Below are 11,370 nucleotides of genomic sequence, written 5' to 3' on the forward strand. Positions count from 1 at the left end.
GCTTGACATATGCAAGAATTGTCAGAAAATTCTATTTGTAATTTTTTTATTATTATTATTATTATTATTATTTTACATTAAACTGTTTTTAGTCCTATTAGATAAACTGTAAAAATAAATCATAACAAAAATTGCAAATTGTTTAAAATTATTATTATTATTATTATTATTATTATTATTATTATTAAATGTATCATATTTTATACTGTTTTGTGTAGGATATTTGTTATTTAAATTTATCTTAGCCCATACATGGTACAGTTGTAAATCTTGGGGTATTATCAGAGGGGTATTAACCTGGGCTTTTCAGAGATACCAAATGTTTGAGAGTTTGGCATGTTTGATACATGGATTTCAAAGGGGGGTTTTCAATAAAATAATATTCAAAATTTTAACTAAACACAAGTTGCTTATATTCAGCAAATACTCATTTTAAAATATCAGTAATAATGTAACCATTACTGTCACTTTACTTCATTAAAATAAGCTGTAATTTATCCCAATATGATGTCACTTTTCACGCAAGTCCGCCGCCATTTTAAATAGATCAATAGAAACATTGAAACCACTTTTTTTTTTTTTTTTAAACAAATAACCACTAGATGGTCCCATAAACATGTGAAACTTACATACCATAGGTTATTTGGCTCCTCATCTTGAACAGAGAGTGAAACAGGAGCCATCAAACGTTGGGTATTATATTTGATACAAATGGCTTTATAGTGTTAAAGGCTCATATGACTGTGTGTGGATTAAAAAAAAAAAAAAAAAAATGTAATCAGATTTTTTTGGACATTTCTATTTAAAGGCATTTTTTTATTTTATTTTATTTTTTTTTATTTTTTTTCAGGTCAAATAGAGTAACCCTAAGAAAACGTATTTATATTCGTGACTCAAAAATTAATGATATTTGTAAAAAATACAAATATCAGAATATGTATATATATTTACCTTAAAATATATGTTTGAAAACATTTTTTTCTTCAGATTAACAATGTTTTATTGATTCACATAAATTAAAACCGTAAAACAAAACATATAGTTTGAAAGCATTTTTAATTAATGATTAAGTTGTGTCTCAAGTGTATTCAAGGAGCAAATAAAGTATTTTAATACCTTTTACTTGATTTGATGGTTACACCAATTTAGATTTTTAAGTAATTAAATCAAATATTTTGTAGAAAATGCTATAAATGTTTTTTTTTTTAAATGTCAAACCAAAATAGAAACAAATCTTACTTTTGTACGAACTTTAAACAATTGTTTTCAACTAGATTTTAAAAGATTTCTCATTGTTATGGTCTCGGACAACCTTATTTGTCAGTGGGCTGGGCGTGGATTGTTTTGTTGACACTCGCACGCCGTCTAGCGGTGGAGTGGAGCAGCGCAGCAGTGATGGCGTTCTTGCAAGTCTTGCCCAGTGAACTCCGATCGCGCATCACCTCTGTCCCTCCTTTCAGACCTGTCTGATTTGAGGACGTTTTTGTGATTTGGAGTTATGTGGGGCACTCTGGCAAGGACGATGGTGAGTAAGCAACAGCTATTGCCAAGTTTTTAAACATTATCTGATCTTTTAGCAGACACAAACAAGGCTAACTGACAGTCTGACCTGTGTGTATGTTGGCATGCAGGTTGTTTATGATTATATAGCAGTAAAACTTACAGAATATAAACTATCGATAGTTTACCAGTATGGGTACATTATAGGAAAGCAACGTCCATGCATGATTGTTGGTGCCAGATGGGCTGGTTTGAGTATTTCTGTAACTGCTGATCTCTTGGGATTTTCACACACAACAGTCTCTAGAATTTACCCTGAATGGCGCCAAAAACAAATAACAAACAGTGAGGGGCAGTTCTGTGGATGGAAATGCCTTGTTGATGAGAGAGGTCAACAGAGAATGGCCAGACTGGTTCGAACTGACAAAGTCTACGGTAACTCAATTAACCACTCTGTAGAATTGTGGTGAGAAGAATATCATTTCAGAATGCTATTCTGATATGTGGGTTGGCACTGTTTTGGCGGCACGAGGGGGACCTACACAATATTAGGCAGGTGGTTTCAATGATGTGGCTGATTGGTGTACATTATATATATATATATATATATATATATATATATATATATATATATATATATATATACAGTTGAGGTCAGAAGTTGACATACACTTAGGCTGAAGTCATTAAAACTCATTTTTTAACCACTGCACAAATTTAATATTAGCAAACGAAAATTTGTGGGCAGAACTAAAAAGTGTGTGCGAGCAAGGAGGCCTACAAACCTGACTTAGTTACACCAGTTCTGTCTGGAGGAATGGGCCAAAAAACTTATTGTGAGAAGCTTGTGGAAGGCTACCTAAAATGTTTGACCCAAGTTAAACAATTTAAAGGCAATGCTTCCATATACTAACAAAGTGTATGTAAACTTCTGACCCACTGGGAATGTAATGAAATAAATAAAAGCTGAAATAAATAATTCTCTCTACTATTATTCTGATATTTCACATTCTTAAAATAAAGTAGTGATCCTAACTGACCTAAGACAGGGAATGTTTTCTACAATTAAATGTCAGGAATTGTGAATTGTGAGTTTAAATGTATTTGGTTAAGGTGTATGTAAACTTCTGACTTCAACTGTAGATATATATACACCACCGGTAAAAATTTTGAAACACTTGACTGAAATGGTTCTCATGGTCTTAAAAATCTTTTGATCTGATGGCGTATGCTTAAATGTTTGAAATTCGTTTTGTAGACACTATCGGACTCGGGCTCAAATTGGTAAGGTAAAACAGAAATTTTTTCAGATGGAGCTGAAACTCGGATATGGTAGTGGGCGTATCCAGAATCGGTTCTTTCTTTTGGGTGTCAATAACTCCATATTTCGTGCACTTTGATTTTTGAAACTTTGCAGACTTTTTTACATTCACAAACAGCCGTATAACACACTACATGAAAGGTAATATTTGAAAAACCATAATAGGTGCTCTTTAAGTAGCTCCAGAGTGAAGCTTGATGGCCACAGTGGCATCTTGTGGTTGAAACAAATAGGTCAAATGGGGAAAGAATGATCTCTATCGAATGTATGACTTAGAGGTGGGTGAAATGACAAAAATCTTACATTACTGTTTAAGTCATTTCATGTCACGGTAACTGTATGTACCTAGGGTGACCATACCTGTACGTACTCTTTTAGAAACCCCAGCCATCCAGGATTCAGCTGAAAAACTTGACAGTCAATCTGAACGAAACCACAACTTCAACAGATCTTATTACAGACACTTTGACATGGACAAAAGGCAGCACACGTGAAATGATCAAGTATTAATCATATTTAATGTAAACACAGTGGATGTTAAGCTGATGAAAGCTTGCATTTATTCAGGGCCAGTACGTACGTAGGGCAGCAGCACAGCGAGGGAGGCAATAGGGCAAAGAAAGAGAGACGCACAGCTATTTATTTGGAATTATTTGCCAGATCAACACATTAACCTATTTCTAACCTATATTCTCTCCTATTTAGATTTTAGACAGTTTTTAGCTTTAATGTGGTTAGTTCCCTTTAGAACAGCCTGAAAAATCACTCCCTATAAAATACACTATGTGGCATTCAAAGGCTATATGGGATTGTAAATGAACGAGTGAGTAATTTCGGGCACAGCAAATGTCTGCACACTGTTCACATTTATTTAGTCAAAGTTTAATTTGTGGTGAATTATTTTATGGAAATTAACACATTTGAAAAAATGAAAGCAATTTTATTGTTGTTAGTTTAATTAGCCATCACTTAGCCATACATGTAGGGTTGCTTTAAATTGTCCATCATTTATACATTTTTGGAAACTTTGATGGATGTTTCCAAATGCTGCCCATCATTCTGACAGATAAAAAAGAAACAAGAAGCATTTAGTGCATCAGTTGCATCAGTGCATCAGTCTCTCCCTAAATCTGTGTGTGTGTGCCCTGTACACCTGGTATTAATATGTGTTTTGGAGCGATCCAGTCACAAGTGCATGGGTGAGACACATCACCATTTACAACTGGTGTAATATAATATGCATCTCTTTTGAACACTTGTTCGGATTTCGAAGGGTCTCAAAAAAGTAGAACAAAAAGAAAGTGGAAAAAATCAGCACATAATTTCTGACAATTGTACTTGCATTTAACCTAAGCACAAGCTTGACGTTTAGAGCAGAATTATCAGCTATTGTAGTAGAATACCTGTATTAACTTCAGGTGTTTGTGCTTTTCATCTGTGTCACTGCATATTAATATCAGGCTTACTGAAGACTTTTTGTGAAGTAGTCTATTGTGCATGTATATGCACTTTTAAAATTGTCAGATCGGAGAGTTATTTTCTTTTAAAGTCGCACAAAACTGGCAAAGTTAAAAAATCTTGTTTCAGAGCAGCGGGTGATTGACAGATAGAACTTTCACCCTAGAACTCCTTGGTTTTATCAGATTTGCGCTTGAGAAGTAAAAATAAATTCCACTATATATATCCACTGTCATGTTTATGCCATCATAATGGGTGCTACATCCCTGGATGTAGACCATGACGAAAAATTTACAACTCAGTCCACCAAAGTGACAAATAAAGATTTTTTTCAAGTGCAACATCTAAGTCAGCCCTATTCAACAGGTGGGCCTCTGGCAACTGTGTTACTGCACGTGTTATGATTTCATCATCAAAAGCAATCAATAGCCTATAAAATGTGCATGAATTGTAAGGTGTCTATTTTCCAGAGTATTTACGGTAGCTCTCTGTATTGCTGAAGCACAGCACAGTTAGAAAGGAAAATAAACTGCAAAAGGATGTAACTAATGAAATAAACAACAAAGAATATATCTGAGCAAAGCTGATGTTTCATGAGAGCGACGGTCCGTCAATGCGCACGCTCATAGAAACAGTATGTGCCCACACACGCGGTCTGTCAATCAATAATGCACGCCCTCAGTCTCACCTTAGAATCACTCATCAGCGCGAATCTGTCAAATCCATTTGAATAGCTTAACGGAGATAATGATTGTAATGATAACAGGAAATATTAATAGTTTATCCTGCAATAATGTCGTTGAGACGCCTTCATGCAAATGCTTAGTAGTGATCTGCGTTACTTCACCGCAAAACTCTAAAGATGTTTAACAAATCTTTATGACTTCTCACTGGAGCAGTTTTAGAGTTAATAATGGATATATCTTTCTTGTTTTTGAACGTACAATTGAAGTCAGAAGTTTACATACACATAAATACATTTAAACTCAGTTTTTCACAATTTCTGTCATTTAATCGTAGAAAACATTCCCTGTCTTGGGTCAGTTAGGATCACTACTTTATTTTAAGAATGTGAAATGTCAGAATAGTAGTAGCGAGAATGATTTATTTAAGCTTTTATTTCTTTCATCACATTCCCAGTGGGTCAGAAGTTTACATACACTTTGTTAGTATTTGATAGCATTGCCTTTAAATTGTTTAACTTGGGTCAAACTTTTTGGGTAGCCTTCCACAAGCTTCTCACAATAAGTTGCTGGAATTTTGGCCCATTCCTCCAGACAGAACTGGTGTAACTGAGTCAGGTTTGTGGGCCTCCTTACTTGCACATGCTTTTTCAGTTCTGCCCACAAATTTTCTATCAGATTGAGGTCAAAGATTGTGATGGCTACTCCAGTACCTTGACTTTGTTGTCCTTAAGCCATTTTGCCACAACTTTGGAGGTATGCTTGGGGTCATTGTCCATTTGGAAAACCCATTTGCGACAGAGCTTTAAATTCCTGGCTGATGTCTTGAGATATTGCTTCAATATATCCACATCATTTTCCTTCCTCATGAAGCCATCTACAGTATTTTGTGAAGTGCACCAGTCCCTCCTGCAACAAAGCACCCCCACAACATGATGCTGCCACCCCCATGCTTTACTGTTGGGATGGAGTTTTTCGGCTTGCAAGCCCTCACCCTTTTTCTTCCAAACATAACGATGGTAATTATGGCCAAACAATTTTATTTCATCAGACCAGAGGACATTTCTCCAAAAAGTAAGATTTTTCTCCCCATGTGCACTTGCAAACTGTAGTCTGGCTTTTTTATTCTGATTTTGGAGCAGTGGCTTCTTCCTAGCTGAGCAGCCTTTCAGGTTATGTCAATATAGGACTCGTTTTACTGTGGATATAGATACTTGTCTACCTGTTTCCTCCAGCATCTTCACAAGGTCCTTTGCTGTTGGTCTGGGATTGATTTGCACTTTTCGCACCAAACTACGTTCATTTCTAGGATACAGAATACGTTTCCTTCCTGAGCGGTATGATTGCTGCGTGGTCCCATGGCGTTTATACTTGCGTACTATTGTTTATACAGATGAATGTGGTACCTTTATGCATTTGGAAATTGCTCCCAAGGATGAATCAGACTTGTGGAGGTCCACAGTTTTTTTTTCTCAGGTCTTGGCTGATTTCTTTCCCATGATATCAAGCAAAGAGGCACTGAGTTTGAAAGTAGGCCTTAAAATACATGCACAGGTACACCTCCAAATGACTCCAGTTAGCCTATCAGAAGCTAATTGCCTAAAGGCTTGACATAATTTTCTGGAATTTTCCAAGCTGCTTAAAGGCAACATTAACTTAGTGTATGTAAACTTCTTACCCACTGGAATTGTGATATAGTCAAATAAAGTGAAACAATCTGTCTGTAAACAATTGTTGGAAAAATTACTTATGTCATGCACAAAGTAGATGTACTAAAAGACTTGCCAAAACTATAGTTTGCTAATATTAAATCTGTGGAGAAGTTAAAAAATGAGTTTTAATTACTTCAATCTAAGTGTATGTAAACTTCTGACTTCAGCTGTTTATATTAACAGTGTCTTTGACAGTGACAACTGAACTGATCATATCTGTTTTCTTTATTGCAATGAAAAAAGTGTCTCTTTGAAAATTAATACCAAACCATGAGAAAATTGAACTGTTACACCCTGAATTTCTAGGCTTTTATAAAAGCTTGTATGATATAAGATTACATTATATAATTAATACATATATACATACACTATATTGCCAAAAGTATTCGCTCATCTGCCTTTAGACGCATATGAATTTAAGTGACATCCCATTCTTAATCCATAGGGTTTAATATGACGTCGGCCCACCCTTTGCAGCTATAACAGCTTCAACTCTTCTGGGAAGGCTTTCCACAAGGTTTAGGAGTGTGTTTATGGGAATTTTTGACCATTCTTCCAGAAGCGCATTTGTGAGGTCAGACACTGATGTTGGATGAGAAGGCCTGGCTCGCAGTCTTCGCTCTAATTCATCCCAAAGGTGCTCTATCTGGTTGAGGTCAGGACTCTGTGCAGGCCAGTCAAGTTCTTCCACACCAAACTCGCTCATCCATGTCTTTATGGACCTTGCTTTGTGCACTGGTGCGCAGTCATGTTGGAACAGGAAGGGGCCATCCCCAAACTGTTCCCACAAAGTTGGGAGCATGGAATTGTCCAAAATCTCTTGGTATGCTGAAGCATTCAGAGTTCCTTTCACTAGAACTAAGGGGCCAAGCCCAGCTCCTGAAAAACAACCCCACAGCATAATCCCCCCTCCACCAAACTTCACAGTTGGCAAAATGCAGTCAGACAAGTACCGTTCTCCTGGCAACCACCAAACCCAAACTCGTCCATCAGATTGCCAGATGGAGAAGCGTGACTCGTCACTCCAGAGAATGCGTCTCCACTGCTCTAGAGTCCAGTGGTGGCGTGCTTTACACCACTGCACCCGACGCTTTGCATTGCACTTGGTGATGTATGGCTTGGATGCAGCTGCTCGGCCATGGAAACCCATTCCATGAAGCTCTCTACGCACTGTTCTTGAGCTAATCTGAAGGCCACATGAACTTTGGAGGTCTGTAGCGATTGACTCTGCAGAAAGTTGGTGACCTCTGCGCACCATGCGCCTCAGAATACGCTGACCCTGCTCTGTCATTTTACGTGGCCTACCACTTCGTGGCTGAGTTGCTGTCATTCCCAATCACTTCCACTTTGTTATAATACCACTGACAGTTGACTGTGGAATATTTAGTAGTGAGGAAATTTCACGACTGGACTTGTTGCACAGGTGGCATCCTATCACAGTACCACGCTGGAATTCACTGAGCTCCTGAGAGCGGCCCATTCTTTCACAAATGTTTGTAGAAGCAGTCTGCATGCCTAGGTGCTTCATTTTATACACCTGTTACCATGGAAGTGATTAGAACACCTGAATTCAATTATTTGGATGGGTGAGCGAATACTTTTGGCAATATAGTGTATACATACATACAGTACTACATACATATAAGAACTACTATAAAAAAATTGTGGCCCTCGAGGCTACATGTATCCAGCTTTGCGACCCTTGAGCTTTCCAAAGTTGAGTAGCCCTGCTCTAAGTCATTAATTCAGTAGAGATCATTCATTCCCTACTTGACCTATTTGACTCAACCACAAGATGTCACTGTGGCCTTCAAGTTTCACTTTGGAGCACTCTGAGATTGATTGCTATGCCTGAAGTAGAAAACATGCCCCCTCATTACCATGTGTACAAAGAAATGTATAAATACATAAATGTGGAAATTAATACATATGGAAATAAAATAAATGTGGAAATAAAAATATAAATAAATAAATGTACTGTATACAGTTGTGCTCAAAAGTTTGCATACCCTGGCAGAAATTGTGAAATTTTGGCATTGATTTTGAAAATATGACTGATCATGCAAAAAAACTGTCTTTTATTTAAGGATAGTGATCATATGAAGCCATTTATTATCACATAGTTGTTTGGCTCCTTTTTAAATCATAACGGTAACAGAAATCACCCAAATGGCCCTGATCAAAAGTTTACATACCCTTGAATGTTTGGCCTTGTTACAGACACACAAGGTGACACACACAGGTTTAAATGGCAATTAAAGGTTTATTTCCCACACCCGTGGCTTTTTAAATTGCAATTAGTGTCTGTGTATAAATAGTTAGCTCTCACGTGGATACACTGACCAGGCTAGATACTGAGCCATGGGGAGCAGAAAAGAACTGTCAAAAGACCTGTGTAACAAGGTAATGGAACTTTATAAAGATAGAAAAGGATATAAAAAGATATCCAAAGCCTTGAAAATGCCAGTCAGTACTGTTCAATCACTTATTAAGAAGTGGAAAATTTGGGGATCTCTTGATACCAAGCCAAGGTCAGGTAGACCAAGAAAGATTTCAGCCACAACTGCCAGAAGAATTGTTCGGGATACAAAGAAAAACCCACAGGTAACCTCAGGTGAAATACAGGCTGCTCTGGAAAAAGATGGTATGGTTGTTTCAAGGAGCACAATACGACAATAGCAGTCTCTCATAGTTATTTGGTTTTCTGTATATCCTCTAGATAATCATGACTATTATGGTCGACTATATTCATGAACATACAGTAGAACAATCACTATATGGCCAAAATTAAGTTTGGTTGCTCCATTAATTCCAGTGAAGAAAAAGTATAATGCTGCTCCATACAATGGCATTCTAAGGCATTGTATGCTTTCAACTTTGTGGCAACAGCGAGGTCCATAAAGTGGTTTACTGTATCTGGTGTGGAAGAACTTGACTGGCCTGCACAAATCCCAGACCTGAACCTGAATTGGAACGCCAACTGTGAGCCAGGCCCCATCACCCATCATCAGTGCCTGACCTCACTGATGATCTTGTGTCTGAATGGGAGCAAATCCCCGCAGCCATGATACTAAATACAGTATGGTAGAAAGCCTTCACAGAAGAGTGGAAGCTGTTATTGCAGAAAAGGGGAATTGATGCGTATTGTTTTGAAATTAAATGTTCATCAAGCACATATTGTATGGTGTCCACAAACTTTTGGCCACATAGTGTATAGTACAATATTGTTATATTGCAGTTTACATGTATTTTAAGACTTTTGAAATCAAAGCATCAGTCATCATGTTTGTCCCTTTTAATTAGTGAAACTTTGCCAGTGGAGTATCTAGGTGGGAAGCCACTATGTATGAACAAGTACTATCAAGTGCTATCATCCTGTCGGATCCCTGGAACAAAGAGGGACACTGTGGTAAACTATGCCCTGGACAAAAGGCCCCCCTTAGTGCACAACTTCCAGGTCAGTCCCAGTTGCATACTTGCATACCGGGGGCCTGGGTAGCTCAGTGGTAAAAGACGCTGGCTGCCACCCCTGGAGTTCGAAGCCCAGGGCATGCTGAGTGACTCCAGCCAGGTTTCCTAAGCAACCAAATTGGCCCGGTTGCTAGGGAGGGTAGAGTCACATGGGGTAACCTCCTCGTGGTCGCTATAATGTGGTTCGTTCTTGGTGGAGCGCGTGGTGAGTTGAGCACGGATGCCGCGGTGGATGGCGTGAAGCCTCCACACGCGTTATGTCTCCATGGCAACGCGCTCAACATGCCATGTGATAAGATGCGTGGCTTGATGGTCTCCTCCTTGATGGGGTTGATTCATTCTCCGCCACCCGGATTGAGGCAAATCACTACGCCACCACGAGGACTTAAAAAAAGCGCACTGGGAATTGGGCATTCCAAATTGGGTGAAAAATGTTTTTTTTTTAACCTTTTGCCAATGACGGGTGTATTAAAATAGTTTACTAGTCATAAATGTTCCTTAACATTCATGAAACTATATTTTGCATTATTTTTTTATTTTTAAAAATGAATTTTTGTATATATTTGTAAATATAATATAATATTATATATATATATATATATTAGATGATTGTTCCTCTGCTTTCAGAACTGTAGAGCTCACTCACATGAGTTCATGGTCTGTTAGTATCAACCAATATTGAGGTTGAGTATATTAATAAGCACTTTTGTGTCTTATTTATTTAACTTGTAGTTCTTTGTGCTGGATGTATACAACAGTGACGACACACCACTGACTGTAGATCAGATCTACATGCAGCTGGAGAAGATATGGAACTCCTCCTTACAGACCAACAAAGAACCTATTGGCATCCTCACATTCAACCACTGCAACAGCTGGGGCAAAGCTTACAACAACATCATTAAAGGTATGGACATCCTGCCAAAAGTTTGTATCCTTAGTTAGGCATGTTAGTGTCTTAAATGCTTGTAGTACTACAGTATGTGTAATTTAAAGATACTGTGTGACATTAACAAAGTTAAATCTACAAAACACAGTCAGTAAGGGCTCAACAAATAAAAATACAATACATTTGAAAGCATAAAACCTATATTTATATTTAGTGTTGTACATTTGCCGTGATAGACAGACAAGTGTTTTGCATGTGTTTTTCCATTAAGATCCTTAATTGATTCTGTCACTTTCAGATAAGACCAATAAAGAGTCCGTGAGAGCCATTCAGAAA

At 37.6% G+C, this 11,370-nt stretch overlaps 1 long non-coding RNA gene across 1 annotated transcript; it reads left to right on the forward strand.

The window, feature by feature from the left end:
- The first annotated feature begins 1,386 nt into the window (after nucleotides 1-1,386).
- On the forward strand, nucleotides 1,387-11,042 carry LOC127417590 (uncharacterized). The gene is made up of 4 exons (XR_007893298.1): nucleotides 1,387-1,525; nucleotides 1,801-1,935; nucleotides 9,978-10,131; nucleotides 10,904-11,042. It is a non-coding gene; the product is annotated as an uncharacterized LOC127417590 (long non-coding RNA).
- The last annotated feature ends 328 nt before the right edge of the window (nucleotides 11,043-11,370 follow it).

This window comes from Myxocyprinus asiaticus, chromosome 3 (genome assembly GCF_019703515.2).
Source record: "Myxocyprinus asiaticus isolate MX2 ecotype Aquarium Trade chromosome 3, UBuf_Myxa_2, whole genome shotgun sequence".
NCBI classification, from domain to species: Eukaryota; Metazoa; Chordata; class Actinopteri; order Cypriniformes; family Catostomidae; genus Myxocyprinus; species Myxocyprinus asiaticus.